A 27855-nucleotide genomic window follows, 5' to 3' on the forward strand; every position below is an offset into this window, starting at 1 on the left:
GACTGGCCTAATGCCAAGTACCTTAAATACGTGATGCCATTGACGAAGTTGAGGGTGACCAAAAGTCTAAATAAAGTACCATGGCTTGGAGCAAGAAGGACCTGTATGGAAGGAATGGGAATACACTGACTTGCTGGTTTGAGTCAGAATATTTTCTAGGAGCCTGCAGATGCTCAAGTGGATGAAAATCACAAATGTAGTGGAAGGCCTACATTGTCTGAACCCACCCACCAGCCGCGAACTTCTGTGTCTTTGCAGGTTCACTCTAAAGCCCAGGGTCAATACCTTTGTCCTGACCTGACGCTGATGTTATCTCAGTTCTTGCAGGGGAGCGGGGCAAAGACCTGGCTTTGGGGTTGGTGTGTGCTAAGTCTCTTGAGTCATGTCAGACTCTGTGTGACGCTATGGACTGCAGCCTGCCAGGGAGGATAGCATTATTTCCTTCCTGTGCTTTAAGATGGAAAGCAAACTGCTGTACTTTACTTTATTTTGGGGGACTCCAAAATCACTGCAGATGGTGACTGCAGCCATGAAATTAAAAGACGCTTGCTCCTTGGAAGTAAAGCTATGAGCAACCTAGACAGCATATTAAAAAACAGAGACATTTCTTTGCCAACAAAGGTCCGTCTGGTCAAAGCAATGGTTTTTCTGGCAGGCATGCATGGATGTGAGAGTTGGAATATAAGGACAGGTGAGCATCAAAGCATTGATGCTTTTGAGCTGTGGTGTGGCAGGAGACTCTTGAGAGTCCCTTGGACTGCACAGAGATCCAACCAGTCCATCCTAAAGGAAATCTACCCCGAATATACATTGGAGGGACTCATGCTGAAGCTGAAACTCCTATATTTTGGTCGTCTGATACGAAGAACTGACTCACTTGACAAGACCTTGATAGCGGGAAAGACTGAAAGTGGGAAGAGAAGGGGATGACAGAGGATGAGATGGGTGGATGGCATCACTGACTCCATGGACATGAGTTGGAGCAAGCTCTGGGAGTTGGTGATGGAAAGGAAAGCCTGGCGTGCTGCAGTCCGTGGGGTTGCAAAGAGTTGGACACGACTGAGCTACTGAACTGAACTCTAGCTAAGGCCATTTATGAGATGGAAAATACTTGTTTTTTTCCAATTATATATGATGATAGTATGAGACAAAGTCACGTGTGCCATCTGATTGGAATTGATAGCCATGTAAGAGTGTATGATTACAAGTAGGGCATTGTCTGCATTCAGTCATGAGAAGTATCTGGGTCATCCTAGAGCTTCACCAAATGGCTTCTTCAACTCAACACACAAAGCCTAGAATATGAAGACTCCAGCAAATTTGGGAAGTGTGTGTGTTATTCCCTCAGTTGTGCCTGACTCTTTGGACCCCACGGACTCTTTAGACCCACCAGGCTCCTCTTGTCCATTGAATTCTCCAGGCCAGAATACTGGAGTGCATAGCCAGGACCTTTTCCAGGGAATCTTCCTGACCCGTGGATCAAACCTGGGTCTCTTGCATTGCAGGCGGATGCTTTACCATCTGAGTGAGACAAGATAATAAACATGTGGCCTGTTGCCTAGGTTTGGCAAGTCCTTAGGTATAGTCAATTTCTTTTGTGTCTTACGCATGGATGCCAGAGGTTTGCCACTTGATGCCTCCAAACAGTTTGATAGTTTGAAAAAATGCTGGAGATAAAAAAAAAAAAAAGAAGGGATCAAGTAAAAATTGAAATCTGGAAAACAGAAGATGAGTGATAAAGTTGGGTACCTTTGTCCAATGGAAACCAAAAAGAAAATGTAGAAATATAACCAGGTTTCTCTGAATTGAGTCAAATACAAGTCAGCCATATTTCCTGGTGTCTGTCTGTTTATGGTGTCTTTTTCAGGTTCAAAGGGCAGAGGCAGAAGAATGGTTGAAACAAGATGTCTCTCTTCTGGGACAGCACTGCCATCGTGCGGAAACAGTTTGATCAGGCCAAAGCTGTGAGCTGCTCTTCCTTGCGAGGCCTAGCAGTGGAGGCCGGTCAGATCAACTTAGGAACAACAGAACCTGAACTCAAGCCTGGCCCTCAACCTTTTCTGTGTGATCTGGCAGGATCGGTGGACAGTCAGGTTCTAGGCTTAGTGTCTGATCAGTGAGGGCCCAGGACCACGGAGCCCTCCAGCTGCTGCCAGGAAGTCCAGTCACAGGAAGGAGGTAAGCGGGGCCTCAGTTTCCTAACATTGTGGTGGGCCTTAGAGCCAAGCACTGAAAATGGGGGCACTTGTCTTGTGAATCTGCCCTTTGTAGGGCCTGGGCCCATTGTGACAGGAGTGACAGAGTGCAATGGACTGGCCTAATGCCAAGTACCTTAAATAGGTGATGCCATTGACGAAGTTGAGGGTGACCAAAAGTCTAAATAAAGTACCATGGCTTGGAGCAAGAAGGACCTGTATGGAAGGAATGGGAATACACTGACTTGCTGGTTTGAGTCAGAATATTTTCTAGGAGCCTGCAGATGCTCAAGTGGATGAAAATCACAAATGTAGTGGAAGGCCTACATTGTCTGAACCCACCCACCAGCTGCGAACTTCTGTGTCTTTGCAGGTTCACTCTAAAGCCCAGGGTCAATACCTTTGTCCTGACCTGACGCTGATGTTATCTCAGTTCTTGCAGGGGAGCGGGGCAAAGACCTGGCTTTGGGGTTGGTGTGTGCTAAGTCTCTTGAGTCATGTCAGACTCTGTGCGACGCTATGGACTGCAGCCTGCCAGGGAGGATAGCATTATTTCCTTCCTGTGCTTTAAGATGGAAAGCAAACTGCTGTACTTTACTTTATTTGGGGGGACTCCAAAATCACTGCAGATGGTGACTGCAGCCATGAAATTAAAAGACGCTTGCTCCTTGGAAGTAAAGCTATGAGCAACCTAGACAGCATATTAAAAAACAGAGACATTTCTTTGCCAACAAAGGTCCGTCTGGTCAAAGCAATGGTTTTTCTGGCAGGCATGCATGGATGTGAGAGTTGGAATATAAGGACAGGTGAGCATCAAAGCATTGATGCTTTTGAGCTGTGGTGTGGCAGGAGACTCTTGAGAGTCCCTTGGACTGCACAGAGATCCAACCAGTCCATCCTAAAGGAAATCTACCCCGAATATACATTGGAGGGACTGATGCTGAAGCTGAAACTCCTATATTTTGGTCGTCTGATACGAAGAACTGACTCACTTGACAAGACCTTGATAGCGGGAAAGACTGAAAGTGGGAAGAGAAGGGGATGACAGAGGATGAGATGGGTGGATGGCATCACTGACTCCACGGACATGAGTTGGAGCAAGCTCTGGGAGTTGGTGATGGAAAGGAAAGCCTGGCGTGCTGCAGTCCGTGGGGTTGCAAAGAGTTGGACACGACTGAGCTACTGAACTGAACTCTAGCTAAGGCCATTTATGAGATGGAAAATACTTGTTTTTTTCCAATTATATATGATGATAGTATGAGACAAAGTCACGTGTGCCATCTGATTGGAATTGATAGCCATGTAAGAGTGTATGATTACAAGTAGGGCATTGTCTGCATTCAGTCATGAGAAGTATCTGGGTCATCCTAGAGCTTCACCAAATGGCTTCTTCAACTCAACACACAAAGCCTAGAATATGAAGACTCCAGCAAATTTGGGAAGTGTGTGTGTTATTCCCTCAGTTGTGCCTGACTCTTTGGACCCCACGGACTCTTTAGACCCACCAGGCTCCTCTTGTCCATTGAATTCTCCAGGCCAGAATACTGGAGTGCATAGCCAGGACCTTTTCCAGGGAATCTTCCTGACCCGTGGATCAAACCTGGGTCTCTTGCATTGCAGGCGGATGCTTTACCATCTGAGTGAGACAAGATAATAAACATGTGGCCTGTTGCCTAGGTTTGGCAAGTCCTTAGGTATAGTCAATTTCTTTTGTGTCTTACGCATGGATGCCAGAGGTTTGCCACTTGATGCCTCCAAACAGTTTGATAGTTTGAAAAAATGCTGGAGATAAAAAAAAAAAAAAAGAAGGGATCAAGTAAAAATTGAAATCTGGAAAACAGAAGATGAGTGATAAAGTTGGGTACCTTTGTCCAATGGAAACCAAAAAGAAAATGTAGAAATATAACCAGGTTTCTCTGAATTGAGTCAAATACAAGTCAGCCATATTTCCTGGTGTCTGTCTGTTTATGGTGTCTTTTTCAGGTTCAAAGGGCAGAGGCAGAAGAATGGTTGAAACAAGATGTCTCTCTTCTGGGACAGCACTGCCATCGTGCGGAAACAGTTTGATCAGGCCAAAGCTGTGAGCTGCTCTTCCTTGCGAGGCCTAGCAGTGGAGGCCGGTCAGATCAACTTAGGAACAACAGAACCTGAACTCAAGCCTGGCCCTCAACCTTTTCTGTGTGATCTGGCAGGATCGGTGGACAGTCAGGTTCTAGGCTTAGTGTCTGATCAGTGAGGGCCCAGGACCACGGAGCCCTCCAGCTGCTGCCAGGAAGTCCAGTCACAGGAAGGAGGTAAGCGGGGCCTCAGTTTCCTAACATTGTGGTGGGCCTTAGAGCCAAGCACTGAAAATGGGGGCACTTGTCTTGTGAATCTGCCCTTTGTAGGGCCTGGGCCCATTGTGACAGGAGTGACAGAGTGCAATGGACTGGCCTAATGCCAAGTACCTTAAATAGGTGATGCCATTGACGAAGTTGAGGGTGACCAAAAGTCTAAATAAAGTACCATGGCTTGGAGCAAGAAGGACCTGTATGGAAGGAATGGGAATACACTGACTTGCTGGTTTGAGTCAGAATATTTTCTAGGAGCCTGCAGATGCTCAAGTGGATGAAAATCACAAATGTAGTGGAAGGCCTACATTGTCTGAACCCACCCACCAGCCGCGAACTTCTGTGTCTTTGCAGGTTCACTCTAAAGCCCAGGGTCAATACCTTTGTCCTGACCTGACGCTGATGTTATCTCAGTTCTTGCAGGGGAGCGGGGCAAAGACCTGGCTTTGGGGTTGGTGTGTGCTAAGTCTCTTGAGTCATGTCAGACTCTGTGCGACGCTATGGACTGCAGCCTGCCAGGGAGGATAGCATTATTTCCTTCCTGTGCTTTAAGATGGAAAGCAAACTGCTGTACTTTACTTTATTTTGGGGGACTCCAAAATCACTGCAGATGGTGACTGCAGCCATGAAATTAAAAGACGCTTGCTCCTTGGAAGTAAAGCTATGAGCAACCTAGACAGCATATTAAAAAACAGAGACATTTCTTTGCCAACAAAGGTCCGTCTGGTCAAAGCAATGGTTTTTCTGGCAGGCATGCATGGATGTGAGAGTTGGAATATAAGGACAGGTGAGCATCAAAGCATTGATGCTTTTGAGCTGTGGTGTGGCAGGAGACTCTTGAGAGTCCCTTGGACTGCACAGAGATCCAACCAGTCCATCCTAAAGGAAATCTACCCCGAATATACATTGGAGGGACTCATGCTGAAGCTGAAACTCCTATATTTTGGTCGTCTGATACGAAGAACTGACTCACTTGACAAGACCTTGATAGCGGGAAAGACTGAAAGTGGGAAGAGAAGGGCATGACAGAGGATGAGATGGGTGGATGGCATCACTGACTCCATGGACATGAGTTGGAGCAAGCTCTGGGAGTTGGTGATGGAAAGGAAAGCCTGGCGTGCTGCAGTCCGTGGGGTTGCAAAGAGTTGGACACGACTGAGCTACTGAACTGCACTCTAGCTAAGGCCATTTATGAGATGGAAAATACTTGTTTTTTTCCAATTATATATGATGATAGTATGAGACAAAGTCACGTGTGCCATCTGATTGGAATTGATAGCCATGTAAGAGTGTATGATTACAAGTAGGGCATTGTCTGCATTCAGTCATGAGAAGTATCTGGGTCATCCTAGAGCTTCACCAAATGGCTTCTTCAACTCAACACACAAAGCCTAGAATATGAAGACTCCAGCAAATTTGGGAAGTGTGTGTGTTATTCCCTCAGTTGTGCCTGACTCTTTGGACCCCACGGACTCTTTAGACCCACCAGGCTCCTCTTGTCCATTGAATTCTCCAGGCCAGAATACTGGAGTGCATAGCCAGGACCTTTTCCAGGGAATCTTCCTGACCCGTGGATCAAACCTGGGTCTCTTGCATTGCAGGCGGATGCTTTACCATCTGAGTGAGACAAGATAATAAACATGTGGCCTGTTGCCTAGGTTTGGCAAGTCCTTAGGTATAGTCAATTTCTTTTGTGTCTTACGCATGGATGCCAGAGGTTTGCCACTTGATGCCTCCAAACAGTTTGATAGTTTGAAAAAATGCTGGAGATAAAAAAAAAAAAAAGAAGGGATCAAGTAAAAATTGAAATCTGGAAAACAGAAGATGAGTGATAAAGTTGGGTACCTTTGTCCAATGGAAACCAAAAAGAAAATGTAGAAATATAACCAGGTTTCTCTGAATTGAGTCAAATACAAGTCAGCCATATTTCCTGGTGTCTGTCTGTTTATGGTGTCTTTTTCAGGTTCAAAGGGCAGAGGCAGAAGAATGGTTGAAACAAGATGTCTCTCTTCTGGGACAGCACTGCCATCGTGCGGAAACAGTTTGATCAGGCCAAAGCTGTGAGCTGCTCTTCCTTGCGAGGCCTAGCAGTGGAGGCCGGTCAGATCAACTTAGGAACAACAGAACCTGAACTCAAGCCTGGCCCTCAACCTTTTCTGTGTGATCTGGCAGGATCGGTGGACAGTCAGGTTCTAGGCTTAGTGTCTGATCAGTGAGGGCCCAGGACCACGGAGCCCTCCAGCTGCTGCCAGGAAGTCCAGTCACAGGAAGGAGGTAAGCGGGGCCTCAGTTTCCTAACATTGTGGTGGGCCTTAGAGCCAAGCACTGAAAATGGGGGCACTTGTCTTGTGAATCTGCCCTTTGTAGGGCCTGGGCCCATTGTGACAGGAGTGACAGAGTGCAATGGACTGGCCTAATGCCAAGTACCTTAAATAGGTGATGCCATTGACGAAGTTGAGGGTGACCAAAAGTCTAAATAAAGTACCATGGCTTGGAGCAAGAAGGACCTGTATGGAAGGAATGGGAATACACTGACTTGCTGGTTTGAGTCAGAATATTTTCTAGGAGCCTGCAGATGCTCAAGTGGATGAAAATCACAAATGTAGTGGAAGGCCTACATTGTCTGAACCCACCCACCAGCTGCGAACTTCTGTGTCTTTGCAGGTTCACTCTAAAGCCCAGGGTCAATACCTTTGTCCTGACCTGACGCTGATGTTATCTCAGTTCTTGCAGGGGAGCGGGGCAAAGACCTGGCTTTGGGGTTGGTGTGTGCTAAGTCTCTTGAGTCATGTCAGACTCTGTGCGACGCTATGGACTGCAGCCTGCCAGGGAGGATAGCATTATTTCCTTCCTGTGCTTTAAGATGGAAAGCAAACTGCTGTACTTTACTTTATTTTGGGGGACTCCAAAATCACTGCAGATGGTGACTGCAGCCATGAAATTAAAAGACGCTTGCTCCTTGGAAGTAAAGCTATGAGCAACCTAGACAGCATATTAAAAAACAGAGACATTTCTTTGCCAACAAAGGTCCGTCTGGTCAAAGCAATGGTTTTTCTGGCAGGCATGCATGGATGTGAGAGTTGGAATATAAGGACAGGTGAGCATCAAAGCATTGATGCTTTTGAGCTGTGGTGTGGCAGGAGACTCTTGAGAGTCCCTTGGACTGCACAGAGATCCAACCAGTCCATCCTAAAGGAAATCTACCCCGAATATACATTGGAGGGACTCATGCTGAAGCTGAAACTCCTATATTTTGGTCGTCTGATACGAAGAACTGACTCACTTGACAAGACCTTGATAGCGGGAAAGACTGAAAGTGGGAAGAGAAGGGGATGACAGAGGATGAGATGGGTGGATGGCATCACTGACTCCATGGACATGAGTTGGAGCAAGCTCTGGGAGTTGGTGATGGAAAGGAAAGCCTGGCGTGCTGCAGTCCGTGGGGTTGCAAAGAGTTGGACACGACTGAGCTACTGAACTGCACTCTAGCTAAGGCCATTTATGAGATGGAAAATACTTGTTTTTTTCCAATTATATATGATGATAGTATGAGACAAAGTCACGTGTGCCATCTGATTGGAATTGATAGCCATGTAAGAGTGTATGATTACAAGTAGGGCATTGTCTGCATTCAGTCATGAGAAGTATCTGGGTCATCCTAGAGCTTCACCAAATGGCTTCTTCAACTCAACACACAAAGCCTAGAATATGAAGATTCCAGCAAATTTGGGAAGTGTGTGTGTTATTCCCTCAGTTGTGCCTGACTCTTTGGACCCCACGGACTCTTTAGACCCACCAGGCTCCTCTTGTCCATTGAATTCTCCAGGCCAGAATACTGGAGGGCATAGCCAGGACCTTTTCCAGGGAATCTTCCTGACCCGTGGATCAAACCTGGGTCTCTTGCATTGCAGGCGGATGCTTTACCATCTGAGTGAGACAAGATAATAAACATGTGGCCTGTTGCCTAGGTTTGGCAAGTCCTTAGGTATAGTCAATTTCTTTTGTGTCTTACGCATGGATGCCAGAGGTTTGCCACTTGATGCCTCCAAACAGTTTGATAGTTTGAAAAAATGCTGGAGATAAAAAAAAAAAAAAGAAGGGATCAAGTAAAAATTGAAATCTGGAAAACAGAAGATGAGTGATAAAGTTGGGTACCTTTGTCCAATGGAAACCAAAAAGAAAATGTAGAAATATAACCAGGTTTCTCTGAATTGAGTCAAATACAAGTCAGCCATATTTCCTGGTGTCTGTCTGTTTATGGTGTCTTTTTCAGGTTCAAAGGGCAGAGGCAGAAGAATGGTTGAAACAAGATGTCTCTCTTCTGGGACAGCACTGCCATCGTGCGGAAACAGTTTGATCAGGCCAAAGCTGTGAGCTGCTCTTCCTTGCGAGGCCTAGCAGTGGAGGCCGGTCAGATCAACTTAGGAACAACAGAACCTGAACTCAAGCCTGGCCCTCAACCTTTTCTGTGTGATCTGGCAGGATCGGTGGACAGTCAGGTTCTAGGCTTAGTGTCTGATCAGTGAGGGCCCAGGACCACGGAGCCCTCCAGCTGCTGCCAGGAAGTCCAGTCACAGGAAGGAGGTAAGCGGGGCCTCAGTTTCCTAACATTGTGGTGGGCCTTAGAGCCAAGCACTGAAAATGGGGGCACTTGTCTTGTGAATCTGCCCTTTGTAGGGCCTGGGCCCATTGTGACAGGAGTGACAGAGTGCAATGGACTGGCCTAATGCCAAGTACCTTAAATAGGTGATGCCATTGACGAAGTTGAGGGTGACCAAAAGTCTAAATAAAGTACCATGGCTTGGAGCAAGAAGGACCTGTATGGAAGGAATGGGAATACACTGACTTGCTGGTTTGAGTCAGAATATTTTCTAGGAGCCTGCAGATGCTCAAGTGGATGAAAATCACAAATGTAGTGGAAGGCCTACATTGTCTGAACCCACCCACCAGCCGCGAACTTCTGTGTCTTTGCAGGTTCACTCTAAAGCCCAGGGTCAATACCTTTGTCCTGACCTGACGCTGATGTTATCTCAGTTCTTGCAGGGGAGCGGGGCAAAGACCTGGCTTTGGGGTTGGTGTGTGCTAAGTCTCTTGAGTCATGTCAGACTCTGTGCGACGCTATGGACTGCAGCCTGCCAGGGAGGATAGCATTATTTCCTTCCTGTGCTTTAAGATGGAAAGCAAACTGCTGTACTTTACTTTATTTTGGGGGACTCCAAAATCACTGCAGATGGTGACTGCAGCCATGAAATTAAAAGACGCTTGCTCCTTGGAAGTAAAGCTATGAGCAACCTAGACAGCATATTAAAAAACAGAGACATTTCTTTGCCAACAAAGGTCCGTCTGGTCAAAGCAATGGTTTTTCTGGCAGGCATGCATGGATGTGAGAGTTGGAATATAAGGACAGGTGAGCATCAAAGCATTGATGCTTTTGAGCTGTGGTGTGGCAGGAGACTCTTGAGAGTCCCTTGGACTGCACAGAGATCCAACCAGTCCATCCTAAAGGAAATCTACCCCGAATATACATTGGAGGGACTCATGCTGAAGCTGAAACTCCTATATTTTGGTCGTCTGATACGAAGAACTGACTCACTTGACAAGACCTTGATAGCGGGAAAGACTGAAAGTGGGAAGAGAAGGGGATGACAGAGGATGAGATGGGTGGATGGCATCACTGACTCCATGGACATGAGTTGGAGCAAGCTCTGGGAGTTGGTGATGGAAAGGAAAGCCTGGCGTGCTGCAGTCCGTGGGGTTGCAAAGAGTTGGACACGACTGAGCTACTGAACTGACCTCTAGCTAAGGCCATTTATGAGATGGAAAATACTTGTTTTTTTCCAATTATATATGATGATAGTATGAGACAAAGTCACGTGTGCCATCTGATTGGAATTGATAGCCATGTAAGAGTGTATGATTACAAGTAGGGCATTGTCTGCATTCAGTCATGAGAAGTATCTGGGTCATCCTAGAGCTTCACCAAATGGCTTCTTCAACTCAACACACAAAGCCTAGAATATGAAGACTCCAGCAAATTTGGGAAGTGTGTGTGTTATTCCCTCAGTTGTGCCTGACTCTTTGGACCCCACGGACTCTTTAGACCCACCAGGCTCCTCTTGTCCATTGAATTCTCCAGGCCAGAATACTGGAGGGCATAGCCAGGACCTTTTCCAGGGAATCTTCCTGACCCGTGGATCAAACCTGGGTCTCTTGCATTGCAGGCGGATGCTTTACCATCTGAGTGAGACAAGATAATAAACATGTGGCCTGTTGCCTAGGTTTGGCAAGTCCTTAGGTATAGTCAATTTCTTTTGTGTCTTACGCATGGATGCCAGAGTTTTGCCACTTGATGCCTCCAAACAGTTTGATAGTTTGAAAAAATGCTGGAGATAAAAAAAAAAAAAAGAAGGGATCAAGTAAAAATTGAAATCTGGAAAACAGAAGATGAGTGATAAAGTTGGGTACCTTTGTCCAATGGAAACCAAAAAGAAAATGTAGAAATATAACCAGGTTTCTCTGAATTGAGTCAAATACAAGTCAGCCATATTTCCTGGTGTCTGTCTGTTTATGGTGTCTTTTTCAGGTTCAAAGGGCAGAGGCAGAAGAATGGTTGAAACAAGATGTCTCTCTTCTGGGACAGCACTGCCATCGTGCGGAAACAGTTTGATCAGGCCAAAGCTGTGAGCTGCTCTTCCTTGCGAGGCCTAGCAGTGGAGGCCGGTCAGATCAACTTAGGAACAACAGAACCTGAACTCAAGCCTGGCCCTCAACCTTTTCTGTGTGATCTGGCAGGATCGGTGGACAGTCAGGTTCTAGGCTTAGTGTCTGATCAGTGAGGGCCCAGGACCACGGAGCCCTCCAGCTGCTGCCAGGAAGTCCAGTCACAGGAAGGAGGTAAGCGGGGCCTCAGTTTCCTAACATTGTGGTGGGCCTTAGAGCCAAGCACTGAAAATGGGGGCACTTGTCTTGTGAATCTGCCCTTTGTAGGGCCTGGGCCCATTGTGACAGGAGTGACAGAGTGCAATGGACTGGCCTAATGCCAAGTACCTTAAATAGGTGATGCCATTGACGAAGTTGAGGGTGACCAAAAGTCTAAATAAAGTACCATGGCTTGGAGCAAGAAGGACCTGTATGGAAGGAATGGGAATACACTGACTTGCTGGTTTGAGTCAGAATATTTTCTAGGAGCCTGCAGATGCTCAAGTGGATGAAAATCACAAATGTAGTGGAAGGCCTACATTGTCTGAACCCACCCACCAGCTGCGAACTTCTGTGTCTTTGCAGGTTCACTCTAAAGCCCAGGGTCAATACCTTTGTCCTGACCTGACGCTGATGTTATCTCAGTTCTTGCAGGGGAGCGGGGCAAAGACCTGGCTTTGGGGTTGGTGTGTGCTAAGTCTCTTGAGTCATGTCAGACTCTGTGCGACGCTATGGACTGCAGCCTGCCAGGGAGGATAGCATTATTTCCTTCCTGTGCTTTAAGATGGAAAGCAAACTGCTGTACTTTACTTTATTTGGGGGGACTCCAAAATCACTGCAGATGGTGACTGCAGCCATGAAATTAAAAGACGCTTGCTCCTTGGAAGTAAAGCTATGAGCAACCTAGACAGCATATTAAAAAACAGAGACATTTCTTTGCCAACAAAGGTCCGTCTGGTCAAAGCAATGGTTTTTCTGGCAGGCATGCATGGATGTGAGAGTTGGAATATAAGGACAGGTGAGCATCAAAGCATTGATGCTTTTGAGCTGTGGTGTGGCAGGAGACTCTTGAGAGTCCCTTGGACTGCACAGAGATCCAACCAGTCCATCCTAAAGGAAATCTACCCCGAATATACATTGGAGGGACTGATGCTGAAGCTGAAACTCCTATATTTTGGTCGTCTGATACGAAGAACTGACTCACTTGACAAGACCTTGATAGCGGGAAAGACTGAAAGTGGGAAGAGAAGGGGATGACAGAGGATGAGATGGGTGGATGGCATCACTGACTCCACGGACATGAGTTGGAGCAAGCTCTGGGAGTTGGTGATGGAAAGGAAAGCCTGGCGTGCTGCAGTCCGTGGGGTTGCAAAGAGTTGGACACGACTGAGCTACTGAACTGACCTCTAGCTAAGGCCATTTATGAGATGGAAAATACTTGTTTTTTTCCAATTATATATGATGATAGTATGAGACAAAGTCACGTGTGCCATCTGATTGGAATTGATAGCCATGTAAGAGTGTATGATTACAAGTAGGGCATTGTCTGCATTCAGTCATGAGAAGTATCTGGGTCATCCTAGAGCTTCACCAAATGGCTTCTTCAACTCAACACACAAAGCCTAGAATATGAAGACTCCAGCAAATTTGGGAAGTGTGTGTGTTATTCCCTCAGTTGTGCCTGACTCTTTGGACCCCACGGACTCTTTAGACCCACCAGGCTCCTCTTGTCCATTGAATTCTCCAGGCCAGAATACTGGAGGGCATAGCCAGGACCTTTTCCAGGGAATCTTCCTGACCCGTGGATCAAACCTGGGTCTCTTGCATTGCAGGCGGATGCTTTACCATCTGAGTGAGACAAGATAATAAACATGTGGCCTGTTGCCTAGGTTTGGCAAGTCCTTAGGTATAGTCAATTTCTTTTGTGTCTTACGCATGGATGCCAGAGGTTTGCCACTTGATGCCTCCAAACAGTTTGATAGTTTGAAAAAATGCTGGAGATAAAAAAAAAAAAAAGAAGGGATCAAGTAAAAATTGAAATCTGGAAAACAGAAGATGAGTGATAAAGTTGGGTACCTTTGTCCAATGGAAACCAAAAAGAAAATGTAGAAATATAACCAGGTTTCTCTGAATTGAGTCAAATACAAGTCAGCCATATTTCCTGGTGTCTGTCTGTTTATGGTGTCTTTTTCAGGTTCAAAGGGCAGAGGCAGAAGAATGGTTGAAACAAGATGTCTCTCTTCTGGGACAGCACTGCCATCGTGCGGAAACAGTTTGATCAGGCCAAAGCTGTGAGCTGCTCTTCCTTGCGAGGCCTAGCAGTGGAGGCCGGTCAGATCAACTTAGGAACAACAGAACCTGAACTCAAGCCTGGCCCTCAACCTTTTCTGTGTGATCTGGCAGGATCGGTGGACAGTCAGGTTCTAGGCTTAGTGTCTGATCAGTGAGGGCCCAGGACCACGGAGCCCTCCAGCTGCTGCCAGGAAGTCCAGTCACAGATAGGAGGTAAGCGGGGCCTCAGTTTCCTAACATTGTGGTGGGCCTTAGAGCCAAGCACTGAAAATGGGGGCACTTGTCTTGTGAATCTGCCCTTTGTAGGGCCTGGGCCCATTGTGACAGGAGTGACAGAGTGCAATGGACTGGCCTAATGCCAAGTACCTTAAATAGGTGATGCCATTGACGAAGTTGAGGGTGACCAAAAGTCTAAATAAAGTACCATGGCTTGGAGCAAGAAGGACCTGTATGGAAGGAATGGGAATACACTGACTTGCTGGTTTGAGTCAGAATATTTTCTAGGAGCCTGCAGATGCTCAAGTGGATGAAAATCACAAATGTAGTGGAAGGCCTACATTGTCTGAACCCACCCACCAGCCGCGAACTTCTGTGTCTTTGCAGGTTCACTCTAAAGCCCAGGGTCAATACCTTTGTCCTGACCTGACGCTGATGTTATCTCAGTTCTTGCAGGGGAGCGGGGCAAAGACCTGGCTTTGGGGTTGGTGTGTGCTAAGTCTCTTGAGTCATGTCAGACTCTGTGCGACGCTATGGACTGCAGCCTGCCAGGGAGGATAGCATTATTTCCTTCCTGTGCTTTAAGATGGAAAGCAAACTGCTGTACTTTACTTTATTTGGGGGGACTCCAAAATCACTGCAGATGGTGACTGCAGCCATGAAATTAAAAGACGCTTGCTCCTTGGAAGTAAAGCTATGAGCAACCTAGACAGCATATTAAAAAACAGAGACATTTCTTTGCCAACAAAGGTCCGTCTGGTCAAAGCAATGGTTTTTCTGGCAGGCATGCATGGATGTGAGAGTTGGAATATAAGGACAGGTGAGCATCAAAGCATTGATGCTTTTGAGCTGTGGTGTGGCAGGAGACTCTTGAGAGTCCCTTGGACTGCACAGAGATCCAACCAGTCCATCCTAAAGGAAATCTACCCCGAATATACATTGGAGGGACTCATGCTGAAGCTGAAACTCCTATATTTTGGTCGTCTGATACGAAGAACTGACTCACTTGACAAGACCTTGATAGCGGGAAAGACTGAAAGTGGGAAGAGAAGGGGATGACAGAGGATGAGATGGGTGGATGGCATCACTGACTCCATGGACATGAGTTGGAGCAAGCTCTGGGAGTTGGTGATGGAAAGGAAAGCCTGGCGTGCTGCAGTCCGTGGGGTTGCAAAGAGTTGGACACGACTGAGCTACTGAACTGACCTCTAGCTAAGGCCATTTATGAGATGGAAAATACTTGTTTTTTTCCAATTATATATGATGATAGTATGAGACAAAGTCACGTGTGCCATCTGATTGGAATTGATAGCCATGTAAGAGTGTATGATTACAAGTAGGGCATTGTCTGCATTCAGTCATGAGAAGTATCTGGGTCATCCTAGAGCTTCACCAAATGGCTTCTTCAACTCAACACACAAAGCCTAGAATATGAAGACTCCAGCAAATTTGGGAAGTGTGTGTGTTATTCCCTCAGTTGTGCCTGACTCTTTGGACCCCACGGACTCTTTAGACCCACCAGGCTCCTCTTGTCCATTGAATTCTCCAGGCCAGAATACTGGAGTGCATAGCCAGGACCTTTTCCAGGGAATCTTCCTGACCCGTGGATCAAACCTGGGTCTCTTGCATTGCAGGCGGATGCTTTACCATCTGAGTGAGACAAGATAATAAACATGTGGCCTGTTGCCTAGGTTTGGCAAGTCCTTAGGTATAGTCAATTTCTTTTGTGTCTTACGCATGGATGCCAGAGGTTTGCCACTTGATGCCTCCAAACAGTTTGATAGTTTGAAAAAATGCTGGAGATAAAAAAAAAAAAAAGAAGGGATCAAGTAAAAATTGAAATCTGGAAAACAGAAGATGAGTGATAAAGTTGGGTACCTTTGTCCAATGGAAACCAAAAAGAAAATGTAGAAATATAACCAGGTTTCTCTGAATTGAGTCAAATACAAGTCAGCCATATTTCCTGGTGTCTGTCTGTTTATGGTGTCTTTTTCAGGTTCAAAGGGCAGAGGCAGAAGAATGGTTGAAACAAGATGTCTCTCTTCTGGGACAGCACTGCCATCGTGCGGAAACAGTTTCATCAGGCCAAAGTTGTGAGCTGCTCTTCCTTGCGAGGCCTAGCAGTGGAGGCCGGTCAGATCAACTTAGGAACAACAGAACCTGAACTCAAGCCTGGCCCTCAACCTTTTCTGTGTGATCTGGCAGGATCGGTGGACAGTCAGGTTCTAGGCTTAGTGTCTGATCAGTGAGGGCCCAGGACCACGGAGCCCTCCAGCTGCTGCCAGGAAGTCCAGTCACAGGAAGGAGGTAAGCGGGGCCTCAGTTTCCTAACATTGTGGTGGGCCTTAGAGCCAAGCACTGAAAATGGGGGCACTTGTCTTGTGAATCTGCCCTTTGTAGGGCCTGGGCCCATTGTGACAGGAGTGACAGAGTGCAATGGACTGGCCTAATGCCAAGTACCTTAAATAGGTGATGCCATTGACGAAGTTGAGGGTGACCAAAAGTCTAAATAAAGTACCATGGCTTGGAGCAAGAAGGACCTGTATGGAAGGAATGGGAATACACTGACTTGCTGGTTTGAGTCAGAATATTTTCTAGGAGCCTGCAGATGCTCAAGTGGATGAAAATCACAAATGTAGTGGAAGGCCTACATTGTCTGAACCCACCCACCAGCCGCGAACTTCTGTGTCTTTGCAGGTTCACTCTAAAGCCCAGGGTCAATACCTTTGTCCTGACCTGACGCTGATGTTATCTCAGTTCTTGCAGGGGAGCGGGGCAAAGACCTGGCTTTGGGGTTGGTGTGTGCTAAGTCTCTTGAGTCATGTCAGACTCTGTGCGACGCTATGGACTGCAGCCTGCCAGGGAGGATAGCATTATTTCCTTCCTGTGCTTTAAGATGGAAAGCAAACTGCTGTACTTTACTTTATTTGGGGGGACTCCAAAATCACTGCAGATGGTGACTGCAGCCATGAAATTAAAAGACGCTTGCTCCTTGGAAGTAAAGCTATGAGCAACCTAGACAGCATATTAAAAAACAGAGACATTTCTTTGCCAACAAAGGTCCGTCTGGTCAAAGCAATGGTTTTTCTGGCAGGCATGCATGGATGTGAGAGTTGGAATATAAGGACAGGTGAGCATCAAAGCATTGATGCTTTTGAGCTGTGGTGTGGCAGGAGACTCTTGAGAGTCCCTTGGACTGCACAGAGATCCAACCAGTCCATCCTAAAGGAAATCTACCCCGAATATACATTGGAGGGACTGATGCTGAAGCTGAAACTCCTATATTTTGGTCGTCTGATACGAAGAACTGACTCACTTGACAAGACCTTGATAGCGGGAAAGACTGAAAGTGGGAAGAGAAGGGGATGACAGAGGATGAGATGGGTGGATGGCATCACTGACTCCATGGACATGAGTTGGAGCAAGCTCTGGGAGTTGGTGATGGAAAGGAAAGCCTGGCGTGCTGCAGTCCGTGGGGTTGCAAAGAGTTGGACACGACTGAGCTACTGAACTGCACTCTAGCTAAGGCCATTTATGAGATGGAAAATACTTGTTTTTTTCCAATTATATATGATGATAGTATGAGACAAAGTCACGTGTGCCATCTGATTGGAATTGATAGCCATGTAAGAGTGTATGATTACAAGTAGGGCATTGTCTGCATTCAGTCATGAGAAGTATCTGGGTCATCCTAGAGCTTCACCAAATGGCTTCTTCAACTCAACACACAAAGCCTAGAATATGAAGACTCCAGCAAATTTGGGAAGTGTGTGTGTTATTCCCTCAGTTGTGCCTGACTCTTTGGACCCCACAGACTCTTTAGACCCACCAGGCTCCTCTTGTCCATTGAATTCTCCAGGCCAGAATACTGGAGTGCATAGCCAGGACCTTTTCCAGGGAATCTTCCTGACCCGTGGATCAAACCTGGGTGTCTTGCATTGCAGGCGGATGCTTTACCATCTGAGTGAGACAAGATAATAAACATGTGGCCTGTTGCCTAGGTTTGGCAAGTCCTTAGGTATAGTCAATTTCTTTTGTGTCTTACGCATGGATGCCAGAGGTTTGCCACTTGATGCCTCCAAACAGTTTGATAGTTTGAAAAAATGCTGGAGATAAAAAAAAAAAAAAGAAGGGATCAAGTAAAAATTGAAATCTGGAAAACAGAAGATGAGTGATAAAGTTGGGTACCTTTGTCCAATGGAAACCAAAAAGAAAATGTAGAAATATAACCAGGTTTCTCTGAATTGAGTCAAATACAAGTCAGCCATATTTCCTGGTGTCTGTCTGTTTATGGTGTCTTTTTCAGGTTCAAAGGGCAGAGGCAGAAGAATGGTTGAAACAAGATGTCTCTCTTCTGGGACAGCACTGCCATCGTGCGGAAACAGTTTGATCAGGCCAAAGCTGTGAGCTGCTCTTCCTTGCGAGGCCTAGCAGTGGAGGCCGGTCAGATCAACTTAGGAACAACAGAACCTGAACTCAAGCCTGGCCCTCAACCTTTTCTGTGTGATCTGGCAGGATCGGTGGACAGTCAGGTTCTAGGCTTAGTGTCTGATCAGTGAGGGCCCAGGACCACGGAGCCCTCCAGCTGCTGCCAGGAAGTCCAGTCACAGGAAGGAGGTAAGCGGGGCCTCAGTTTCCTAACATTGTGGTGGGCCTTAGAGCCAAGCACTGAAAATGGGGGCACTTGTCTTGTGAATCTGCCCTTTGTAGGGCCTGGGCCCATTGTGACAGGAGTGACAGAGTGCAATGGACTGGCCTAATGCCAAGTACCTTAAATAGGTGATGCCATTGACGAAGTTGAGGGTGACCAAAAGTCTAAATAAAGTACCATGGCTTGGAGCAAGAAGGACCTGTATGGAAGGAATGGGAATACACTGACTTGCTGGTTTGAGTCAGAATATTTTCTAGGAGCCTGCAGATGCTCAAGTGGATGAAAATCACAAATGTAGTGGAAGGCCTACATTGTCTGAACCCACCCACCAGCCGCGAACTTCTGTGTCTTTGCAGGTTCACTCTAAAGCCCAGGGTCAATACCTTTGTCCTGACCTGACGCTGATGTTATCTCAGTTCTTGCAGGGGAGCGGGGCAAAGACCTGGCTTTGGGGTTGGTGTGTGCTAAGTCTCTTGAGTCATGTCAGACTCTGTGCGACGCTATGGACTGCAGCCTGCCAGGGAGGATAGCATTATTTCCTTCCTGTGCTTTAAGATGGAAAGCAAACTGCTGTACTTTACTTTATTTGGGGGGACTCCAAAATCACTGCAGATGGTGACTGCAGCCATGAAATTAAAAGACGCTTGCTCCTTGGAAGTAAAGCTATGAGCAACCTAGACAGCATATTAAAAAACAGAGACATTTCTTTGCCAACAAAGGTCCGTCTGGTCAAAGCAATGGTTTTTCTGGCAGGCATGCATGGATGTGAGAGTTGGAATATAAGGACAGGTGAGCATCAAAGCATTGATGCTTTTGAGCTGTGGTGTGGCAGGAGACTCTTGAGAGTCCCTTGGACTGCACAGAGATCCAACCAGTCCATCCTAAAGGAAATCTACCCCGAATATACATTGGAGGGACTGATGCTGAAGCTGAAACTCCTATATTTTGGTCGTCTGATACGAAGAACTGACTCACTTGACAAGACCTTGATAGCGGGAAAGACTGAAAGTGGGAAGAGAAGGGGATGACAGAGGATGAGATGGGTGGATGGCATCACTGACTCCATGGACATGAGTTGGAGCAAGCTCTGGGAGTTGGTGATGGAAAGGAAAGCCTGGCGTGCTGCAGTCCGTGGGGTTGCAAAGAGTTGGACACGACTGAGCTACTGAACTGACCTCTAGCTAAGGCCATTTATGAGATGGAAAATACTTGTTTTTTTCCAATTATATATGATGATAGTATGAGACAAAGTCACGTGTGCCATCTGATTGGAATTGATAGCCATGTAAGAGTGTATGATTACAAGTAGGGCATTGTCTGCATTCAGTCAAGAGAAGTATCTGGGTCATCCTAGAGCTTCACCAAATGGCTTCTTCAACTCAACACACAAAGCCTAGAATATGAAGACTCCAGCAAATTTGGGAAGTGTGTGTGTTATTCCCTCAGTTGTGCCTGACTCTTTGGACCCCACGGACTCTTTAGACCCACCAGGCTCCTCTTGTCCATTGAATTCTCCAGGCCAGAATACTGGAGTGCATAGCCAGGACCTTTTCCAGGGAATCTTCCTGACCCGTGGATCAAACCTGGGTCTCTTGCATTGCAGGCGGATGCTTTACCATCTGAGTGAGACAAGATAATAAACATGTGGCCTGTTGCCTAGGTTTGGCAAGTCCTTAGGTATAGTCAATTTCTTTTGTGTCTTACGCATGGATGCCAGAGGTTTGCCACTTGATGCCTCCAAACAGTTTGATAGTTTGAAAAAATGCTGGAGATAAAAAAAAAAAAAAGAAGGGATCAAGTAAAAATTGAAATCTGGAAAACAGAAGATGAGTGATAAAGTTGGGTACCTTTGTCCAATGGAAACCAAAAAGAAAATGTAGAAATATAACCAGGTTTCTCTGAATTGAGTCAAATACAAGTCAGCCATATTTCCTGGTGTCTGTCTGTTTATGGTGTCTTTTTCAGGTTCAAAGGGCAGAGGCAGAAGAATGGTTGAAACAAGATGTCTCTCTTCTGGGACAGCACTGCCATCGTGCGGAAACAGTTTGATCAGGCCAAAGCTGTGAGCTGCTCTTCCTCGCGAGGCCTAGCAGTGGAGGCCGGTCAGATCAACTTAGGAACAACAGAACCTGAACTCAAGCCTGGCCCTCAACCTTTTCTGTGTGATCTGGCAGGATCGGTGGACAGTCAGGTTCTAGGCTTAGTGTCTGATCAGTGAGGGCCCAGGACCACGGAGCCCTCCAGCTGCTGCCAGGAAGTCCAGTCACAGGAAGGAGGTAAGCGGGGCCTCAGTTTCCTAACATTGTGGTGGGCCTTAGAGCCAAGCACTGAAAATGGGGGCACTTGTCTTGTGAATCTGCCCTTTGTAGGGCCTGGGCCCATTGTGACAGGAGTGACAGAGTGCAATGGACTGGCCTAATGCCAAGTACCTTAAATAGGTGATGCCATTGACGAAGTTGAGGGTGACCAAAAGTCTAAATAAAGTACCATGGCTTGGAGCAAGAAGGACCTGTATGGAAGGAATGGGAATACACTGACTTGCTGGTTTGAGTCAGAATATTTTCTAGGAGCCTGCAGATGCTCAAGTGGATGAAAATCACAAATGTAGTGGAAGGCCTACATTGTCTGAACCCACCCACCAGCTGCGAACTTCTGTGTCTTTGCAGGTTCACTCTAAAGCCCAGGGTCAATACCTTTGTCCTGACCTGACGCTGATGTTATCTCAGTTCTTGCAGGGGAGCGGGGCAAAGACCTGGCTTTGGGGTTGGTGTGTGCTAAGTCTCTTGAGTCATGTCAGACTCTGTGCGACGCTATGGACTGCAGCCTGCCAGGGAGGATAGCATTATTTCCTTCCTGTGCTTTAAGATGGAAAGCAAACTGCTGTACTTTACTTTATTTGGGGGGACTCCAAAATCACTGCAGATGGTGACTGCAGCCATGAAATTAAAAGACGCTTGCTCCTTGGAAGTAAAGCTATGAGCAACCTAGACAGCATATTAAAAAACAGAGACATTTCTTTGCCAACAAAGGTCCGTCTGGTCAAAGCAATGGTTTTTCTGGCAGGCATGCATGGATGTGAGAGTTGGAATATAAGGACAGGTGAGCATCAAAGCATTGATGCTTTTGAGCTGTGGTGTGGCAGGAGACTCTTGAGAGTCCCTTGGACTGCACAGAGATCCAACCAGTCCATCCTAAAGGAAATCTACCCCGAATATACATTGGAGGGACTGATGCTGAAGCTGAAACTCCTATATTTTGGTCGTCTGATACGAAGAACTGACTCACTTGACAAGACCTTGATAGCGGGAAAGACTGAAAGTGGGAAGAGAAGGGGATGACAGAGGATGAGATGGGTGGATGGCATCACTGACTCCATGGACATGAGTTGGAGCAAGCTCTGGGAGTTGGTGATGGAAAGGAAAGCCTGGCGTGCTGCAGTCCGTGGGGTTGCAAAGAGTTGGACACGACTGAGCTACTGAACTGACCTCTAGCTAAGGCCATTTATGAGATGGAAAATACTTGTTTTTTTCCAATTATATATGATGATAGTATGAGACAAAGTCACGTGTGCCATCTGATTGGAATTGATAGCCATGTAAGAGTGTATGATTACAAGTAGGGCATTGTCTGCATTCAGTCATGAGAAGTATCTGGGTCATCCTAGAGCTTCACCAAATGGCTTCTTCAACTCAACACACAAAGCCTAGAATATGAAGACTCCAGCAAATTTGGGAAGTGTGTGTGTTATTCCCTCAGTTGTGCCTGACTCTTTGGACCCCACGGACTCTTTAGACCCACCAGGCTCCTCTTGTCCATTGAATTCTCCAGGCCAGAATACTGGAGTGCATAGCCAGGACCTTTTCCAGGGAATCTTCCTGACCCGTGGATCAAACCTGGGTCTCTTGCATTGCAGGCGGATGCTTTACCATCTGAGTGAGACAAGATAATAAACATGTGGCCTGTTGCCTAGGTTTGGCAAGTCCTTAGGTATAGTCAATTTCTTTTGTGTCTTACGCATGGATGCCAGAGGTTTGCCACTTGATGCCTCCAAACAGTTTGATAGTTTGAAAAAATGCTGGAGATAAAAAAAAAAAAAGAAGGGATCAAGTAAAAATTGAAATCTGGAAAACAGAAGATGAGTGATAAAGTTGGGTACCTTTGTCCAATGGAAACCAAAAAGAAAATGTAGAAATATAACCAGGTTTCTCTGAATTGAGTCAAATACAAGTCAGCCATATTTCCTGGTGTCTGTCTGTTTATGGTGTCTTTTTCAGGTTCAAAGGGCAGAGGCAGAAGAATGGTTGAAACAAGATGTCTCTCTTCTGGGACAGCACTGCCATCGTGCGGAAACAGTTTGATCAGGCCAAAGCTGTGAGCTGCTCTTCCTTGCGAGGCCTAGCAGTGGAGGCCGGTCAGATCAACTTAGGAACAACAGAACCTGAACTCAAGCCTGGCCCTCAACCTTTTCTGTGTGATCTGGCAGGATCGGTGGACAGTCAGGTTCTAGGCTTAGTGTCTGATCAGTGAGGGCCCAGGACCACGGAGCCCTCCAGCTGCTGCCAGGAAGTCCAGTCACAGGAAGGAGGTAAGCGGGGCCTCAGTTTCCTAACATTGTGGTGGGCCTTAGAGCCAAGCACTGAAAATGGGGGCACTTGTCTTGTGAATCTGCCCTTTGTAGGGCCTGGGCCCATTGTGACAGGAGTGACAGAGTGCAATGGACTGGCCTAATGCCAAGTACCTTAAATAGGTGATGCCATTGACGAAGTTGAGGGTGACCAAAAGTCTAAATAAAGTACCATGGCTTGGAGCAAGAAGGACCTGTATGGAAGGAATGGGAATACACTGACTTGCTGGTTTGAGTCAGAATATTTTCTAGGAGCCTGCAGATGCTCAAGTGGGTGAAAATCACAAATGTAGTGGAAGGCCTACATTGTCTGAACCCACCCACCAGCTGCGAACTTCTGTGTCTTTGCAGGTTCACTCTAAAGCCCAGGGTCAATACCTTTGTCCTGACCTGACGCTGATGTTATCTCAGTTCTTGCAGGGGAGCGGGGCAAAGACCTGGCTTTGGGGTTGGTGTGTGCTAAGTCTCTTGAGTCATGTCAGACTCTGTGCGACGCTATGGACTGCAGCCTGCCAGGGAGGATAGCATTATTTCCTTCCTGTGCTTTAAGATGGAAAGCAAACTGCTGTACTTTACTTTATTTGGGGGGACTCCAAAATCACTGCAGATGGTGACTGCAGCCATGAAATTAAAAGACGCTTGCTCCTTGGAAGTAAAGCTATGAGCAACCTAGACAGCATATTAAAAAACAGAGACATTTCTTTGCCAACAAAGGTCCGTCTGGTCAAAGCAATGGTTTTTCTGGCAGGCATGCATGGATGTGAGAGTTGGAATATAAGGACAGGTGAGCATCAAAGCATTGATGCTTTTGAGCTGTGGTGTGGCAGGAGACTCTTGAGAGTCCCTTGGACTGCACAGAGATCCAACCAGTCCATCCTAAAGGAAATCTACCCCGAATATACATTGGAGGGACTGATGCTGAAGCTGAAACTCCTATATTTTGGTCGTCTGATACGAAGAACTGACTCACTTGACAAGACCTTGATAGCGGGAAAGACTGAAAGTGGGAAGAGAAGGGGATGACAGAGGATGAGATGGGTGGATGGCATCACTGACTCCATGGACATGAGTTGGAGCAAGCTCTGGGAGTTGGTGATGGAAAGGAAAGCCTGGCGTGCTGCAGTCCGTGGGGTTGCAAAGAGTTGGACACGACTGAGCTACTGAACTGCACTCTAGCTAAGGCCATTTATGAGATGGAAAATACTTGTTTTTTTCCAATTATATATGATGATAGTATGAGACAAAGTCACGTGTGCCATCTGATTGGAATTGATAGCCATGTAAGAGTGTATGATTACAAGTAGGGCATTGTCTGCATTCAGTCATGAGAAGTATCTGGGTCATCCTAGAGCTTCACCAAATGGCTTCTTCAACTCAACACACAAAGCCTAGAATATGAAGACTCCAGCAAATTTGGGAAGTGTGTGTGTTATTCCCTCAGTTGTGCCTGACTCTTTGGACCCCACGGACTCTTTAGACCCACCAGGCTCCTCTTGTCCATTGAATTCTCCAGGCCAGAATACTGGAGTGCATAGCCAGGACCTTTTCCAGGGAATCTTCCTGACCCGTGGATCAAACCTGGGTCTCTTGCATTGCAGGCGGATGCTTTACCATCTGAGTGAGACAAGATAATAAACATGTGGCCTGTTGCCTAGGTTTGGCAAGTCCTTAGGTATAGTCAATTTCTTTTGTGTCTTACGCATGGATGCCAGAGGTTTGCCACTTGATGCCTCCAAACAGTTTGATAGTTTGAAAAAATGCTGGAGATAAAAAAAAAAAAAGAAGGGATCAAGTAAAAATTGAAATCTGGAAAACAGAAGATGAGTGATAAAGTTGGGTACCTTTGTCCAATGGAAACCAAAAAGAAAATGTAGAAATATAACCAGGTTTCTCTGAATTGAGTCAAATACAAGTCAGCCATATTTCCTGGTGTCTGTCTGTTTATGGTGTCTTTTTCAGGTTCAAAGGGCAGAGGCAGAAGAATGGTTGAAACAAGATGTCTCTCTTCTGGGACAGCACTGCCATCGTGCGGAAACAGTTTGATCAGGCCAAAGCTGTGAGCTGCTCTTCCTTGCGAGGCCTAGCAGTGGAGGCCGGTCAGATCAACTTAGGAACAACAGAACCTGAACTCAAGCCTGGCCCTCAACCTTTTCTGTGTGATCTGGCAGGATCGGTGGACAGTCAGGTTCTAGGCTTAGTGTCTGATCAGTGAGGGCCCAGGACCACGGAGCCCTCCAGCTGCTGCCAGGAAGTCCAGTCACAGGAAGGAGGTAAGCGGGGCCTCAGTTTCCTAACATTGTGGTGGGCCTTAGAGCCAAGCACTGAAAATGGGGGCACTTGTCTTGTGAATCTGCCCTTTGTAGGGCCTGGGCCCATTGTGACAGGAGTGACAGAGTGCAATGGACTGGCCTAATGCCAAGTACCTTAAATAGGTGATGCCATTGACGAAGTTGAGGGTGACCAAAAGTCTAAATAAAGTACCATGGCTTGGAGCAAGAAGGACCTGTATGGAAGGAATGGGAATACACTGACTTGCTGGTTTGAGTCAGAATATTTTCTAGGAGCCTGCAGATGCTCAAGTGGATGAAAATCACAAATGTAGTGGAAGGCCTACATTGTCTGAACCCACCCACCAGCTGCGAACTTCTGTGTCTTTGCAGGTTCACTCTAAAGCCCAGGGTCAATACCTTTGTCCTGACCTGACGCTGATGTTATCTCAGTTCTTGCAGGGGAGCGGGGCAAAGACCTGGCTTTGGGGTTGGTGTGTGCTAAGTCTCTTGAGTCATGTCAGACTCTGTGCGACGCTATGGACTGCAGCCTGCCAGGGAGGATAGCATTATTTCCTTCCTGTGCTTTAAGATGGAAAGCAAACTGCTGTACTTTACTTTATTTGGGGGGACTCCAAAATCACTGCAGATGGTGACTGCAGCCATGAAATTAAAAGACGCTTGCTCCTTGGAAGTAAAGCTATGAGCAACCTAGACAGCATATTAAAAAACAGAGACATTTCTTTGCCAACAAAGGTCCGTCTGGTCAAAGCAATGGTTTTTCTGGCAGGCATGCATGGATGTGAGAGTTGGAATATAAGGACAGGTGAGCATCAAAGCATTGATGCTTTTGAGCTGTGGTGTGGCAGGAGACTCTTGAGAGTCCCTTGGACTGCACAGAGATCCAACCAGTCCATCCTAAAGGAAATCTACCCCGAATATACATTGGAGGGACTGATGCTGAAGCTGAAACTCCTATATTTTGGTCGTCTGATACGAAGAACTGACTCACTTGACAAGACCTTGATAGCGGGAAAGACTGAAAGTGGGAAGAGAAGGGGATGACAGAGGATGAGATGGGTGGATGGCATCACTGACTCCATGGACATGAGTTGGAGCAAGCTCTGGGAGTTGGTGATGGAAAGGAAAGCCTGGCGTGCTGCAGTCCGTGGGGTTGCAAAGAGTTGGACACGACTGAGCTACTGAACTGCACTCTAGCTAAGGCCATTTATGAGATGGAAAATACTTGTTTTTTTCCAATTATATATGATGATAGTATGAGACAAAGTCACGTGTGCCATCTGATTGGAATTGATAGCCATGTAAGAGTGTATGATTACAAGTAGGGCATTGTCTGCATTCAGTCATGAGAAGTATCTGGGTCATCCTAGAGCTTCACCAAATGGCTTCTTCAACTCAACACACAAAGCCTAGAATATGAAGACTCCAGCAAATTTGGGAAGTGTGTGTGTTATTCCCTCAGTTGTGCCTGACTCTTTGGACCCCACGGACTCTTTAGACCCACCAGGCTCCTCTTGTCCATTGAATTCTCCAGGCCAGAATACTGGAGTGCATAGCCAGGACCTTTTCCAGGGAATCTTCCTGACCCGTGGATCAAACCTGGGTCTCTTGCATTGCAGGCGGATGCTTTACCATCTGAGTGAGACAAGATAATAAACATGTGGCCTGTTGCCTAGGTTTGGCAAGTCCTTAGGTATAGTCAATTTCTTTTGTGTCTTACGCATGGATGCCAGAGGTTTGCCACTTGATGCCTCCAAACAGTTTGATAGTTTGAAAAAATGCTGGAGATAAAAAAAAAAAAAGAAGGGATCAAGTAAAAATTGAAATCTGGAAAACAGAAGATGAGTGATAAAGTTGGGTACCTTTGTCCAATGGAAACCAAAAAGAAAATGTAGAAATATAACCAGGTTTCTCTGAATTGAGTCAAATACAAGTCAGCCATATTTCCTGGTGTCTGTCTGTTTATGGTGTCTTTTTCAGGTTCAAAGGGCAGAGGCAGAAGAATGGTTGAAACAAGATGTCTCTCTTCTGGGACAGCACTGCCATCGTGCGGAAACAGTTTGATCAGGCCAAAGCTGTGAGCTGCTCTTCCTTGCGAGGCCTAGCAGTGGAGGCCGGTCAGATCAACTTAGGAACAACAGAACCTGAACTCAAGCCTGGCCCTCAACCTTTTCTGTGTGATCTGGCAGGATCGGTGGACAGTCAGGTTCTAGGCTTAGTGTCTGATCAGTGAGGGCCCAGGACCACGGAGCCCTCCAGCTGCTGCCAGGAAGTCCAGTCACAGGAAGGAGGTAAGCGGGGCCTCAGTTTCCTAACATTGTGGTGGGCCTTAGAGCCAAGCACTGAAAATGGGGGCACTTGTCTTGTGAATCTGCCCTTTGTAGGGCCTGGGCCCATTGTGACAGGAGTGACAGAGTGCAATGGACTGGCCTAATGCCAAGTACCTTAAATAGGTGATGCCATTGACGAAGTTGAGGGTGACCAAAAGTCTAAATAAAGTACCATGGCTTGGAGCAAGAAGGACCTGTATGGAAGGAATGGGAATACACTGACTTGCTGG

General features: G+C 46.6%; 1 long non-coding RNA gene across 1 annotated transcript in view; it reads left to right on the forward strand.

Annotated features, from left to right (window-relative positions):
• The window catches only part of LOC145536976 (uncharacterized), a 145205-nt gene that overhangs the window by 4875 nt on the left and 112475 nt on the right, over positions 1-27855 (forward strand). The window contains exons 4-15 of the long non-coding RNA XR_014076110.1: positions 1868-2178; positions 4179-4489; positions 6489-6799; positions 8799-9109; positions 11109-11419; positions 13419-13729; positions 15729-16039; positions 18039-18349; positions 20349-20659; positions 22658-22968; positions 24967-25277; positions 27276-27586. This is a non-coding gene — a long non-coding RNA (uncharacterized LOC145536976). The remainder of the gene's footprint in view (positions 1-1867; positions 2179-4178; positions 4490-6488; positions 6800-8798; positions 9110-11108; positions 11420-13418; positions 13730-15728; positions 16040-18038; positions 18350-20348; positions 20660-22657; positions 22969-24966; positions 25278-27275; positions 27587-27855) is intronic.

This window comes from Giraffa tippelskirchi, chromosome X, assembly GCF_054371585.1.
Source record: "Giraffa tippelskirchi isolate mGirTip1 chromosome X, T2T-mGirTip1v1.2.pri, whole genome shotgun sequence".
NCBI lineage: Eukaryota > Metazoa > Chordata > Mammalia > Artiodactyla > Giraffidae > Giraffa > Giraffa tippelskirchi.